Source organism: Herpailurus yagouaroundi, unplaced genomic scaffold (assembly GCF_014898765.1).
Source record: "Herpailurus yagouaroundi ecotype Mexico unplaced genomic scaffold, PumYag 139, whole genome shotgun sequence".
Lineage (NCBI taxonomy): Eukaryota > Metazoa > Chordata > Mammalia > Carnivora > Felidae > Herpailurus > Herpailurus yagouaroundi.
In genome coordinates, this window is record NW_024412394.1 from 78,814,804 (window position 1) to 78,830,505 (window position 15,702).

The 15,702-nt window shown below is 34.8% G+C and overlaps 1 long non-coding RNA gene across 1 annotated transcript in view; it reads left to right on the plus strand.

Annotated features, from left to right (window-relative positions):
* Window positions 1-14,525, plus strand: part of LOC121029988 (uncharacterized) — a 28,606-nt gene extending 14,081 nt beyond the window's left edge. The window contains exons 2-3 of the long non-coding RNA XR_005790015.1: window positions 12,560-12,685; window positions 12,906-14,525. This is a non-coding gene — a long non-coding RNA (uncharacterized LOC121029988). The remainder of the gene's footprint in view (window positions 1-12,559; window positions 12,686-12,905) is intronic.
* The last annotated feature ends 1,177 nt before the right edge of the window (window positions 14,526-15,702 follow it).

The following is a 15,702-nucleotide window of genomic DNA, read 5'->3' on the forward strand; positions in this document are numbered from 1 at the left end:
TCTATTTGTTGAACACTTACTCTGCAACAGCCACTATGTGAGAACTGTGTTTTATTTATTTTTTTTTTTCTCCTTTACTCTTTATAACAATCAGGCTTGTGAGGCAAGAAACTTAAGCTTCAGAAAAGCTTTGGTTCCAATATTGTGACTGCAGAGCCTGTGTTCCTCATCCCTGTGGTTTGTCCCTCTGGCTCTACACTGCTGTACCTTAATTAATCTCTATGAACTTCAATCACATTGGTAAGCAGGGTCTAGCCATAAGTCCTACTGTAATCCTCAATTTTGTGCATATTTTACTCCATTAGAGAATTATTTACTTCACTCTGTACTGATTAGACCTGGACTGTATTTGATACTCATGAGCAATAACAAAAGTAAAATGAAATGCAAGTTATTGGCTCCTCTAAAAAGGTTACTTAAGTAAAAATTTGGAGTAGTTAATTTTCATCAAAACTTGCAAAAACCATATAAATATTATAGTAATGTGTACTCACAAAGAAAAATTTTCCTTGGGGAAAGGTAAATGGTTAATTAGAGATATTTAGTTATAATTTGAATCCTAAGAATTATTAAAACTGTGTATGTGATAGTTAATGTTGACTTTTCTTGGCCTATGGGCCAAGATATCTGGTCAAATATCATTCTGAATGTCTCTGTGAGGGTATCTTTGGATGGAATTACATTCAGATTGTCCACCATTAGGTGGGTGGGCCTCATCCAATCAGTTGAAGGCTTGAATAGAAAATGTCAATCTACTCTAGCAAGAAAGAATTCTCTATCAGATTGTCCTCCTGGTTCTACAGGACTTGAATTGCAACTATTTCCTGAGTTTCCAGCCTGCTGTCCCTCCCTATCAGATTTTAGACTCACCAAACCTCCAGTCATAATAAAAATCTCTCTCTATCTCTGTTTCTGAATCTATTTCTCTCTCTCCTGTTGGTTCTGTCTCTCTGGGGAACTGTTCTCAGTATATTCTGTTAGAGCAATACCATTTATACTTGAGGATAAGTTTCATCACTATTTTGAAATTTTGAAATCTCTGCATTACCATCAAAATGTTGAGATGATACTGGTCATTGAAAGAACAGAAAGAAAGAAAGAGACAAAATGAGAGCTGTTAGATGCAGAAAAGATTGCATTTTTAAGGACCATTTAAGTAGTTCAAGTTATTCAAATTCTGGTTAATGGTGACAAAGGAGTTTTCATCAAATATAAAAAGAGTGATTAATACACTTCTATCATTTGCTACTTTTTATGAGATCAAAGTTTTTTACAGATTGGTAACTATCAAGATTTGCAAATTCAAATTCCTTAGCTGGAAAAAATTGAAAAATGTTTTATTTGAAAGTATAACACAAAACTATTTAGTTTCTTTCCTAAAACTCTGTATTTTACTTTTTACTGTAATTATATGACCTAAAAATGTAATATTTTTAAAAATCAAGATCAATGTAGACTCCCCAACACCCTCTCCAATTTATCCCTGTAAGTCACATAAATATTATGATTTGTGATGTGTCATAATATGAAAAAAGTTGAAGCACTGTTGAAAAGAAAAAAATAGAACTGGATTTTTTTTCTAATGGCAATAATCATTAAACTTTATAAAACCAAAGGGCATTAGAGATTCTGTTCATCAAATTGCACCTACGTGGCTTTGCATTCTGTAGCAGGAAGTAGTTTAGATATTCTTCAGACTTTAAAAGCTTTCAGATAGGATTGCCTCCTTGCAATGAACAAGAAAAGGCAAGACTAGACAAATGGAAACTATTTGGAAAGTTGTTGCAATAAGCCAGGAGCGAGATGATGTAGTCTGAATAAAGACAGTGACCATGGTGATAGAGAAAAGCAGGAAACTTTGGGAGATATTTATCAATTAGAATCAATAGAATTTTGTATTGATTTGATGGGAGGAGTCATGAAGAAGGAGGGGGGAAATCAAGGTTTCTGGCTTGAGTACTACAAATTGGCAACAGTCCCTATAAAGAGAAGTCTGTTACCTGAATATGGGGTAGAACTACATTGTCACTAGTCCTTACCCTCTTCATCCTCAAGTGTCTGGTTCTCTCAAAGACACTAAGGAACACAAGAAGACTGTCAGCTCTTTGACATTTTCTTCACTGATCAGAAAAAGAATGGAATAACTTTTACCTTCTTCACAAAGTCCCACAGGTCTTTCCAGAATTCTGGATCAGGTAAAGACTTTAAAACTATGAGACCTAGGGGCGCCTGGGTGGTTCTGTTGGTTAAGTGTCCAACTTCTGCTCAGGTCATGATCTCACAGTTCATGAGTTCAGAGTCTGGGGCCTGACAGCCCAGAGCCTGGAGCCTGCTTCAGATTCTGTCTCCCTCTCTCTCTCTGCCCTTCCTCTGCTCGTGTTGTTTCTCTCTCTCTCTCTCTCAAAAATAAATAAACATTAAAAACAAATTAAAAAAAACTATCAGACCTAACTTTAAGCAATTATAAGGTGCCTCCTGATAAAAACTTTCTTTCACTTAAGTGAGAGCTTACTCTTTAATTATTACCACCAACCCCCACTGCAATCTGTATTGCTACCTTTTGTTTTTATTCAGTTAAGGAAATGGAGAGATCCACTGTAGTCTTGAGTGATTTTCCGCTTCAGGAAGGCAAAGATACCAACTAGGCAGTAAGAAGTAAATCAGAACACATTCAAGATGACAGCGGCCTTGTAAACCACTTGATGTACCTTCTTTAATCTATAGGCAGGAAAACTGTGGCCCCGGGGGTGAGGTACAATGGGCTGAGACCAGGGAAAGATACAGAGCAGACTACAAAAGATTACTAGAAACATAAATGTAAATGAATTAATGAGTCAAATCAATTTTTCCATCTCAACTACAATATTTCACCAAAACTCAGGATGCTGTCAATTGTAAAGCATGGGGGAAGAAAACCTACCAATTAAACTATGACAAAATACTAAGTAGCATCATTGAAGGATACATCCCAATTCGAGATTTGTTAGTATTAAAAATACATAAGTGTCTTAGAATTGATGAGCTCCAGAAGCAAAGCTCCCAAAAATCCTACGATAGTGAGCAGCAGTTCTAACCTACTTTTAAAAGTTAAGATTCCTTGGAACACTAAGATACACAATGAGAAATTTTATACATGGCCAGCCCCCCTCCAGGATTTGGTCCTGCCACAGCTGAATCAGGAAAGAAAGAAACAAAGTGAGAGAAACAGAAAGAGAGAGGAAGGGAGAGGAGGAGAGAGGAGGAACAGATTATAGAATGGAGGAACAGATTATACACAACTTTATTCTCTAAAAATTCTTATTTTTCTTGTATTATAGAGAAATGGACTCACAATTCTGTGTTTGGGCTCATTCATAACTTTGTTACAAGAAAAAATTATAATAATGTATAGTTATTTATTCACATGCAATGACTATAAACTATAGTTTGGAAAGGGTCACAAACCACAGAAGTTCTGCCTTCTGCTTTATTTCAAAGCTTATAGCATCATTTGGGACAAGACTAAGTAACTCTGGAAACACTTAGACGGTATAAAATGCACACTTTTATTTTGTAAGCATTCGTTACATGAGTCATTAGATAAATTTCTTCTTCTAAGTAAATTTATCAAATTATTATTAAGTCATAAAATTTTAAGCCAAAAATGAATAAAGAAAGCACATGCTCTAAATTAGAGGAAGGGGGAAATAAGAAGGTATGGGGTGTGGTGAAATGCATAACCATGTAAATGTTATCCAGCTTTCTTAAATTGGATTTTTTTTTCTTTTGAGGTTAGATTCTTGCATAATATGTATGGAATAACTTTTTCAGGAGTGTAATTAGAAATGCAGTATGAAAACCCACCTTCTTGCAACATGGCATTACTTACTCCTAAGAAAAATAACATAATATCAAAGCATATGTTTCACTTTAAGTTGCCAGATCACTTGAAAGTTTTTTTCTAACAGACTTAATACGGCTGGGAAAAGTGTACTTCAGATTTGACATAAGAGATTATCATACATCTACTCATCATGTTGTACCCTGGTGGCATTTGAGTTTCAATGCTGAGAGTTTCAATGCTGAGAAGTAGTCTTCTTATATTTAAGAGTTTAATAGCTTTTAGAAACAGCAATATCGCTGAATTCTTGAAAGAACATGTTATACACTTAGAAAATTATATGGATTTTTGAAAATTTTTATTTTAAATTTATTTAATCTAAAAAAATAGTTCACCCATTTTCCCCACCCCCACCCCACCTTTTACATACACCAATCTGTTTTCTCTATCTATAAGTCTGGTCCCCCCCCCCCCCCGCGGTTCCACATATAAGGGATATACAGTATTTGTCTTTTTTTTTTTTTTACAGTATTTGTCTTTATCAGACTTATTTCACTTAGCATAATGCCCTTAAGGTCCATCTGTGTTGTCACAAATGGCAAGATTTCTTTCTTTTTTATGACTGAATAATATTACATTATATATGTATATTATACACATATATATATATATATATATCACATCTTCTTTATCCATTCATCCATTGATATTCTATTTCTTGGCTAATGCAAATAATGCTGCATTGAACATGGGGTGCATATATCTTTTCAAACTAACATTTTTGTTTTCTTTGCATAATTATCCAGAAGGGGGATTGCTGGATAAATGGTAGCTCTATTTTTAATTTTTTGAGAAAACTCAATACTTTTTTCCATAGTGGTTGCACCAATTTACATTCCCACCAACAGTGCACAAGGTTTCTCCTTTCTCCATATCTTCACCAATACTTGGCATTTCTTGTCTTTTGATACTAGCCATTCTAATAGGTATGATGCAATATTTCATTGTGATTTTGATTTGGCTGTCCTTGATGATTCCTGAGGTTGAGCATCTTTTCATGTACCCATTGGCCATCTGTATGTCTTCTTAGGAACATTATTTAGATTTTCTATCCATTTTTAAGTCAGATTATTGACTTTTTTGCTATTCTGAGTTCTTTGTATATTTTGGATATTAACCCCTTATCAGATTTATGATGTGCAATTATTTTCTATCATTCACTAGGTTGCCTTTTTATTTTTGTTGATGGCTTTCTTTGCTGCCCAGAAGCCTTTTAGTTTGAAGTAGGCCCACTTGTTTATTTTTACTTTTATTGCTTTTGTTTTCAGCAGATCCAAAAATATCACTGCCAAAACCTATGTCAAAGGGGCTTTTCACCTATGTTTTCTTTCAGGATTTTTATAGTTTCAGGTCTTACATTCATGTTTTTAATACATGAGTTAACTTTTGAAATGGGTAACAGTCCAATTTCATTCTTTCACATGTGGCTGTCCAATTTTTCCAACATCATTTACTGAGAAGACTGTCTTTTCATCATTATACATTATTGCATCTGTTGTCATAAATTAATTGACCATATATACATGAGTTTACACCTGGGCTTTCTATTCTTTTCCACTGATCTGTGTGCCTGTTTTTATGCTAATATTGGTTTTTTTTAAATTATTATTATGGGTTGTAATATAGTTCGAAATCAGGGAGTATGATGTCTCCTGCATTGCTCTTTTTTTCATAAGACTTCTTTGGCTATTAAAACACTTTGTGGTTTCACAAAAATTTTAAGATTATTTGTTCTATGTCTGTGAAACATAGCATTGAAATACTGATAGGGAGTGCATTAAATCTGTAGATTTCTTTGGTAGTATGGATATTTTAACAATATTAATTCTTCTATTCCATGAGCATGCAATATCTTTCCCATTATTTGTGTATTCCTCAATTTCTTTCAATAATGTCTTATAATTTTCAATACACAGGTCTTCTCCTGTGTTAGATAAGCTTATTCCTAGGTATTTTATTCTTGTTAAAGCAATTATAAATGAATTGTTTTCTTAATTTCTTTTTCTTATGGTTTGGTATCAGTGTAAAGAAATGCAATAGATTTTTGTGTATTGATTTTGTATCCTGTAGCTTTACTGAATTTATTAGCTCTAACAGATTTAAAAAAAAAATTGTTTATTCTTGAGAGAGAGGGAGAGAGAGAGAGAGAGATCATGAGCAGGGAAAGGGCAGAGAGAGGTAGACACAGAATCTGAAGCCGGCTACAGGTTACCAGCTGTCAGCACAGAGCCCGATGTGGGGCTTGAACTCACAAACCTCAAGATCATGACCTGAGCTGAAGTCGGACACCTAACTGTATTATACTACAGTATTATACAGTTATGTAAGGTATAACCATTGGGGGAACTGAGTGAAGGGTACATGATACTTCTCTATTCTATCTTTGCAACTTCCTGTGACTCTAACTTTTCTATATCTATATCTATATCTATATGAGAATCAATGAGTAATGGTGATGGATAAGGTTGAAACATGTTCAGTAGTTAATGACATTTGAGTTTGTGTGTATGTGTGTGTGTGTGTGATCACACTTAATTTATTTGGCTGTTTTAATTAACTTCAAAAAAGGGAATGAGATTTTTTATACCTACTGAAAGGGACATGTGCTGAAAAGTTGAGGAACACACTTCCCATTTTATAGAACCATAGTACCAAGTGCAGTTTTTTTTCCAGTCTACAAGGCGGAGTGGAGGCGGAGCACAGATTGTTGCAGTGCACAGAGCTGGTGACCGGGAGTTACAGTGAGGAAGGCTGAACCACAGTGAGTTAAGCTAAGCCACACTGGTCTCCTGGCTGTGCTTCTTAGGTCATCTTGGTCACTAGTAGAATATTGTTGCACACTATCATACTGCTCCTTTCATGTATGGGACTAATACTTCTGGAAGAGTATTTTTAAGTTAACTCTACCCCCAATGTGGGGTTCCAACTCACAACCCCGAGATCAAGAGTCGCATGATCCACCAACTTAGCCAGCGAAGCACCCTTAAAAGAAGTTCATTAAAGTCAATTCCTTTGCAAGTATTCAATTGAAATAAATTAACATCTTAAGTAGAGAATTATAACTACCAAAATTATCTTCAGCACCTACTACACAGTTCACTTCACATTCAGGGCTGCGGACAGTGCTCCTGAGCTTTGTCCTCATGAAGCTTATTAAAAAACACAGAATATGAGGGGCACCTGGGTGGCTCAGTCGGTGGATTGTCCGACTTCAGCTCAGGTCATGATCTCACAGTTTGTGACTTTGAGCCCCACATTGGGCTCTGTGTGGGCAGCTCAGAGCCTGGAGTTTGCTTCAAATTCTGTGTCTCCCTCTCTCTCTGCCCCTCCCCCACTCATATTCTGTCTCTTTCTCAAAAATAAGTATTCAAGAAATTAAAAAAAAAACACAGAATATGATGGAAATGAAGACTAAGGTCTAGACATGTACCAATGCAATTAAGCACCTTTGGCCTGATGCAAAGTGTATAATAGACCTGATGCAAGAAGAAGAAATATTTCTTCATATATAAAGGTACTTCTGAAATTATGTATTGACAATTAGAAGATAAAAGTGAAAATATAAAAAAATTACGTCGACATAGAGAAAAGAGCATCAACAGGTTTTGCAAAAGGCTTGTAAGACATAGTTGTTGTTTTTTTTTTACATCTAAGCTTATGAAGTTATTTTATACATGTTTGAAGAGAAGTATAAAACTTATTTTTAGGCCAATGTTCATGAACAAAAAAGTTTAATAAACCAGGTATTAGAATTTGGGCTGGAAATATTAATGTTATTTTAGTTTTTGTGAGTGATTTCCAGGACCACTTTGACAAGTTAAGGGATGATAGTAAGGAATAACTACAAATTATTACAGGTTTTATGACATAATTGATAGTGTTTTCCAAACTTAAAGCCTAAGCCATGTATCTAAGAGTGCCAGATAAATCTCTCACTTTATTTCAAAGTCCTTCATAGTAGTGCTTTAAAGGATCTTATAGCAGTAGACTCAGTAGTTAAAATTCATACTCTCTGTGTCACACTTACAAGGCAGAAAATAATTCGTGGCTAGACATCCCAAATTTCAAGTCAGGTTCTTTCCAGACACATCTGTGCACCAAATGAAAATGCAAAGCATTTCATTGCATAGTACATCATTTGATTGGGAAATAAATGGAAGATTTATTCCTAATAGTTTTTTTTTTTTTTTTTTTTTTTTTTGCTGTTCACATTTAAATACATAAGATAAAATGGAAAGGAAGTTCTGGTTTGGTACTGCTTTCATTACAATCGCCAAAAGCAGTGATCTACAGTTCCCCCCAAAAAAAAGAAGAAGAAGAAGAAGGAGTCATCACTCCTTCAGCTAATAGTAGATAAACATTTAAAATGTTTATCTTAGGGGCACCTGGGTGGCTCAGTCGCTTAAGCATCCGACTTTGGCTCAGGTCATGATCTCACAGTTGATGGGCATGAGCCCTGCATCAGGCTCTGTGCTGACAGTTCAGAGCCTGGCGCCTGCTTCAGATTCTCTCCCTCTCTCTGCCCCTCCCCCACTTGCTCTCTCTTTCTCTCTCTCTTTCTCTCAAGAATAAACATTTTTAAAAAAGAAATTAAAATTTTTATCTTAAAAATGAACACTCTTACATGAGTATATGTCTTTCCCAGTGAACTTTCTCTTATTCTGTATACTAACCATCCTTGCTGTTGAGTAGAAAACTTGCAAAATTTCTCCTACATACCTTAATCTTTACCACCATTTAAAGAGAAGAAGAGGGGCTCCTGGGTGGCTCAGGCAGTTAAGTGTCTGACTTCAGTTCAGATCATGATCTCACGGATTGTCAGTTCAGGCCCCATGTAGGGCTCTGTGCTGACACCTCAGAGCCTGGAGCCTGCTTCGGAATCTGTCTCCCTTTCTCTCTACCCCTCCCCTACTCACATTCTCTCTCTCTCTCTCTCTCCCTCCCTCAAAAAACAAAAAAACAAAAAAAAAATTAAAAAAAAAAAACTAAAGAGAAGAAGAAATTGTGATAATAGCTTAATCTAGCAAGTTTGAAACAAATCCACCAGAATAAGTGTAAAGTGTACGATAATTAAAAATTACATTGAGTAAAGAAAGGAAAAATATTGTCTGTTCTGAAATTTAAGACAAGATGGGAAATGACTTTTTAAAGCTTTTGATTTTGAAAAGTTATAGAGAAACAGGAAGTTGCAAAGATAGAATAGAGAAGTATCATGTACCCTTCACTCAGTTCCCCCAATGGTTATAACTTACATAACTGTAGTATAATATGAAAACCAGAAAAATTGACATGAGCACAACGTGTGTGTAGTTCTATAACATTTAATCACATGTGTAGATTTGTGTAATGACCACCATCATCAAGACACAGAACTATGCCTTCACCACAAAGATCTCTTTCTCTTGCTATCCTTTTATAGCACCCTTCTGCCACCATCCATAATCGCTGACAACCACTAATTTGTTCTCCACCTCTATAATTTTGTCATCTCAAGAATGTTATATAAATGGAATCATACAGTATGTGATACTTAGAGATTGGGGTTTCTTCTTCTTCTTCTTCTTCTTCTTCTTCTTCTTCTCCTTCTTCTTCTTTTCACTCAGCATGATGCCCTCAAGATTCATCCAAATTGTTGCATTATGAATAGTTCATTCCTTTTTATTAGAACAAATATGCAGAACTGCCAGTGCTGGTTGTATGATAAGAGTATGTTTAGTTTTTAAGAAAACTAAGCTGCTTTCTGGACTGGCTGTACATTCTCACTAGTAATTGTGCAAGATCCAGTTTCCCCTCCTGCATTTGGTATTGTCACTATTTTTACTGTAACTGTACAAATAGATGTGTGGTTATATCTCATCAGGGTCTTAAACTGCATTTCCCTAATGCTAATGATTTTTAACACCTTTTCATGAATTTATTTCCATCTGTATATTTCATCAAAAGGCCTAAGTCTATTTATTTTAATGTATTCATAGGACACCAAACGATATTACACGATACCAAGTAATTTCTTCAAATAGTAAATGTCGTTATTAATCAAAAAGGCTAATTTTCTGACTAAGGCTCCTTTGTGACATAATCCAAGGTATTGTATAGAATAAAATTACAGTGCATATACCATCCTATAATTAATAAACATTAATTAAAGTTTAAAAATACTTTCAAAGCAGTAAAAAAGTACAAAAATATAAAATCCCCAAACAAAATGAATCAAAGAAAATAATCAAATACTCAATGTTTTCAAAATAATTTAAAAACAGTACATAAGCTTATAATTGTAAGAGAACAAAGGAAAGGCTTATAATGATGCTTTGTCTGAAAAAAAAGCATTTGTACAGAATGATATGATATAATGTACATATTCATAATAATCAGAAGGTGAGAAAGGATAATTATTTAATATATATTTCTAAATAGGATTATTTTTTAAGTAGCTTTCTTTACACTTGTTTTTACTTTTTATTAACAACACAAGGAAAGCTACCAGAAGTCTTGGTATTGTATGATAAGCAGACTTATCACAGGGGAAATAAATGTAGACATGATAGTTATTGAAGCTATATTTTGTTTTTGTTTTTGTTTTTTTTGTTTTTTTCAATATATGAAATTTATTGTCAAATTGGTTTCCATACAACACCCAGTGCTCATCCCAAAAGGTGCCCTCCTCAATACCCATCACCCACCCTCCCCTCCCTCCCACCCCCCATCAACCTTCAGTTTGTTCTCAGTTTTTAAGAGTCTCTTATGCTTTGGCTCTCTCCCACTCTAACCTCTTTTTTTTTTTTTTCCTTCCCATCCTCCATGGGTTTCTGTTAAGTTTCTCAGGATCCACATAAGAGTGAAAACATACGGTATCTGTCTTTCTCTGTATGGCTTATTCCACTTAGCATCACACTCTCCAATTCCATCCACGTTGCTACAAAGGGCCATATTTCGTTCTTTCTCATTGCCATGTAGTACTCCTTTGTGTATATAAACCACAATTTCTTTATCCATTCATCAGTTGATGGACATTTCGGCTCTTTCCATAATTTGGCTATTGTTGAGAGTGCTGCTATCAACATTGGGGTACAAGTGCCCCTATGCATCAGTACTCCTGTGTCCCTTGGGTAAATTCCTAGCAGTGCTATTGCTGGGTCATAGGGTAGGTCTATTTTTAATTTTCTGAGGAACCTCCACACTGTTTTCCAGAGTGGCTGCACCAATTTGCATTCCCACCAACAGTGCAAGAGGGCTCCCGTTTCTCCACATCCTCTCCAGCATCTATAGTCTCCTGATTTGTTCATTTTGGCCACTCTGACTGGCGTAAGGTGATATCTGAGTGTGGTTTTGATTTGTATTTCCCTGATAAGGAGCGCCGTTGAGCATCTTTTCATGTGCCTGTTGGCCATCCGGATGTCTTCTTTAGAGAAGTGTCTATTCATGTTTTCTGCCCATTTCTTCACTGGGTTATTTGTTTTTCGGGTGTGGAGTTTGGTGAGCTCTTTATAGATTTTGGATACTAGCCCTTTGTCTGATATGTCATTTGCAAATATCTTTTCCCATTCCGTTGGTTGCCTTTTAGTTTTGTTGGTTGTTTCCTTTGCTGTGCAGAAGCTTTTTATCTTCATAAGGTCCCAGTAATTCATTTTTGCTTTTAATTCCCTTGCCTTTGGGCATGTGTCGAGTAAGAGATTGCTACGGCTGAGGTCAGAGAGGTTGAAGCTATATTTTGAATGCAGTTGATAATTCTCCTGAATTATTGAATTTACTTGGGTGAAAATATTCATTCTACCAACGTTTATTAAGCACCAACTGTATACCTTTATTAAGCAAGTACTGTGTAAGGCTCTTGGAATTCATTGGAAATAAATATTCTCTGATTTTAAGAGGCTTAAAATATAGTAGGGAGAAACAGAATTACAAAAAGCTTAAGTGCACTAATATTTCCTTGAAATGCTAAAAGAAAAAGGAATGAGATCTTATGGTCCAAGATAGTTAACTCTCTGAACTTACAATAAAACTATTCTGAATACTTATTTGATAGAATTTACTTACATAGCACTTTAATTTCTAATTTATTTTCACTTAGAAATTTCAAATTCATGAAAATTACATAGAAAAATGGGAGAGAGATGAAAAGATGAGAGTTGATAACAACATTCTGTACCTAATAGTTATGAATTGTATTATTTATTTTCGCTCTATTAATTAATCCAAAAGGTTTGATTTGGTTCTGGCTAATGGAAATGCTATGTATATCTGTTGTATACTATAAATATTTACATATTTCCATTATTTAATAATTAAATACTGTATAAATTCCAGACTGTACATGTGAGCTAATATAGTCAGACATTAAAATGTGACATAGTATCCTAATATTAGAATTCATGTATGAGAATATGAATGGTCATTTCTCATAAATTTGATAGTGTTTCCCAGAACTGAAGACTCCAAGAAAAAAAAAAAAAAGTACATGCATAAAGTACTCTCTATAGACCTGGAGGGATTTTACAGGAAAATAATGGGAAGAATTGTTTCCAATTCCACTCAGGACTGAATACAGAGACATGAAAGAAAAGACGTTATTTGGATAGAAGATTTCTTAAATGCTTCAAATCTGAAAGGGATAGACGAAGTGTGTTAAAAATATCCACCACTCTGAAAAATACCTGAAATAGAATTTTCCTTTTATAGGTCTAATTAGCCAGGAAAATGGGCTGGATTCCTTCTCAAGGTCACTCTAACCTCTAAGGAATCTATGTCTTCTCTTCAGTAAGAACAGAGCCTCCTTCTCTCTTACCTCCATCCTGATCAGGCAACGTAATTGGCATTCTGTGATTGCTTTCTTAATGCTAATACCACAATAAACAGTGCCATCTACTGACTAAATTCTATAATTGACTACCTCTCAGAATAGTAAATACTCATGTTTGTTATCTATGTTTACATGAGTCACGTGTTATATTATACTTATTTAAAGCTACCAGGAATGTATATATCATCTATCTTTATCTTCCTGTTTTTTGTTTTTGTTTTACAGATGAGAAGGTTGAGATCCAAAAAGATCAATCAATTTGCCCAAAATTTTGACAGGTGTTTTTCAGTGAGCACCACCATGAACTAAACCCTGGGAATAGAAAGAAATTTAACACTTTGGAGGTGGAAATCAATCTGTAAAGTTGTCCATCCATTGGGGAAAATATGTGACAAATATGATTAATGACAAAAGTATGAAATCCATATAGCAAGGCAAGTTGAGAAATAGCTGATGTAAAGTTTTAGGAGAAGGAAATGCTCACATGTAGTTTTAAGTTAAAAAAATGAAAGAGGAAATACTAAATTAAGGTTATTTTGTTCTTCTCTGTTTAACAGAAGGTTGAAACTATTTGTGAATTGTTACAGAAGCTTGATTTGTTCTCAAAAATGTATGATATATAAAATCAACTCATTTTGCTTTAAAATGTCTCCCATCAATACCAACTTTTGGATCAACAACTAAAAGAAATATATCCATATTATATGTAATCTTTAGCTTTATGGCAATTAGGATGAAACAGAGTCAACTCAATGAAAATGAGTTTTTTAATTGTTTCATTTTTTCATGATTTCATTTTTTCATTATTAAGAACTGAGGCATGGTTGGTTTGTATCTGTGCCCAAGATATAAGGTGTATCTACAACTATTAGATCACATCTAAATACTACTTTCAAATGGGTTTATAGTTGCATTCTTTGTAGCATTTTAGTGCATTGTGTCCTACTCAAGCAAAGGATTCAAATATTTATGGGATGGAATCCTGAACATTCTATCTTCTTATTTAAGGCAGGAAGTTGTCAGGTTGATACTTTTGATTATTACAACGGACACAGGTATTTTACTGTTGTTGTTTGTAGGATAACACAAGCTCATACAAAATATATGAGAATATTAAAAATATACATCAAAATAAGAACCTTAGTGTTAACCAGTAGTAAAATAAATCACTTTGGAAAATATTTCCAATCATCATACTCAAATTTTGTCCTGACATCTCCCATCTTCTAAAATTGGAAAAAAACTAAAAGCACTGAAAATCCAACTTTGACTTTAACTTGAGACCATGAGAGCATATAGGGTTTCAGAACATGGCTTGTTTTCTCTGCTACTCATACCCCCAACACTTTTCCATGAGTCAAACTAGTGTTCTAAGGAAGCAGAATCCACCAGCACTAAAATGTCAATGGTAATAACATAACAAAAACACCAGAGAAAAGAGCTTTCATAAGTGTTGTGCTGTGCTGAGGATGTACATGGCACTGAAAGTGATTTGGGGACTGAAGACAGAAACCCGTGCTGAGGGCATAGTGCTAGCCTCCACAGAGATGTCCTCTTGGCACAAAGTCAGGATAGATCCCAGAGAAGCTGACTGCAGCAACTGGAGCAAATCCCGAAACCACACTACCATGCAACAGAACACACAGATACTTGTTCTCTGTACATGTATATTGGGGTTTGTATCGGATTTCAAAATAGTTCACACTCAGCATCTTCTGTTTCCAGGATCTTATTTGATGACCCCTTCTCTTTCCATTATTTGATCAGAAGACTTGGAAAGCATGACTCTTTCTGCTTCATTTTTCTCTTCACCTCAGAATTAAGTTTAATGCTCTATTTGCCATCTATGTGGTTGCATTTATGTTCTGTGGCCTTTTTTTTTTTAACCACATACTGTGAGAAGTTTTAGACCCATTTAGATGCTATCCACTTGCAGGTGACTGGTAAAATCAGAATAATCCAGTATGAAAATGCTCCCAGTTCTTCCTGCATTCTCTCTACTACAGTGAACTTTTCCAATCCTTAGGCATCCCAAACTGAGACATTTACTATGTGATTAACCAATATCTGTGGGCTACTTATAAACTGCTTCTTATAAGTCTGGTAGTTAATAAATTGACTTTAGATTTGATCGGTTCTAAATTTTAGGGAAAGAGAGAGAGAAAGGGTAAAGGAGAGTAAAAGAGAAAAACAAAGAGAGATTGGATCATACATACATTTATAGAAACAACAGCGACAACCAATGCAGAATATTCACTCTGAGAAAGTAAGACATTTCACTGATTAGCTTGTTGTTTTGTTTTTAAGCACAAATGGTTTGCCAGGAAAATTTAAAATTTAGAATACAAGATACAATTTTCCATAAAGCAGAGCATTTGCCATTTTCTGGGACTTGACACCAGGGTTGAAGAAATCCATTTTCACATTCAGACAGTAGCTCTCTAATATACAGGCAGAAGCGTTTTTCCACCATTAAAGCTTTGACTTTTTCTTAAAATAACAGGTGAAAACTTAGTATATATTTGGAAAATCTTGCCTCATTAGCGAAAAAATGTCATCAAAGAGTGTGCCTATGTCATTCCAGAAAGAGTAGCAATACCAACTATCCATTTCATGTGGTACACAATCACTCATGGTTTTAAAATCATATTGACTGAGAAAGAGAAGTCCTATTTTTCCTATTTGATATTACTCCTAAAAGATGAGTTTTACTAAATCCAAAGTCAAATATATGGAGGACTCTGTTTAACTTCACACAGGTGAAAATTTTGAGAGAGATGGGATTCTTAATATGCTTGTTTTTCCTTATGGAATAACTTCTTTATTAGACAAATTCTCTGTAATTGTTCAGGGTCATGCCTGAAATTAGCAAATGCAACCCATGAAGGAAACTCAAAGTGAAGTTAAAATATGTACAATTATTTTCTGTTTGTATACCAGGTGACTAAATTTGTGACATATAATGGGCTCTAGCCAATTATCTAAGCAGCAGACAGCAAAGCTCTAAAATGTAAATTCTCTA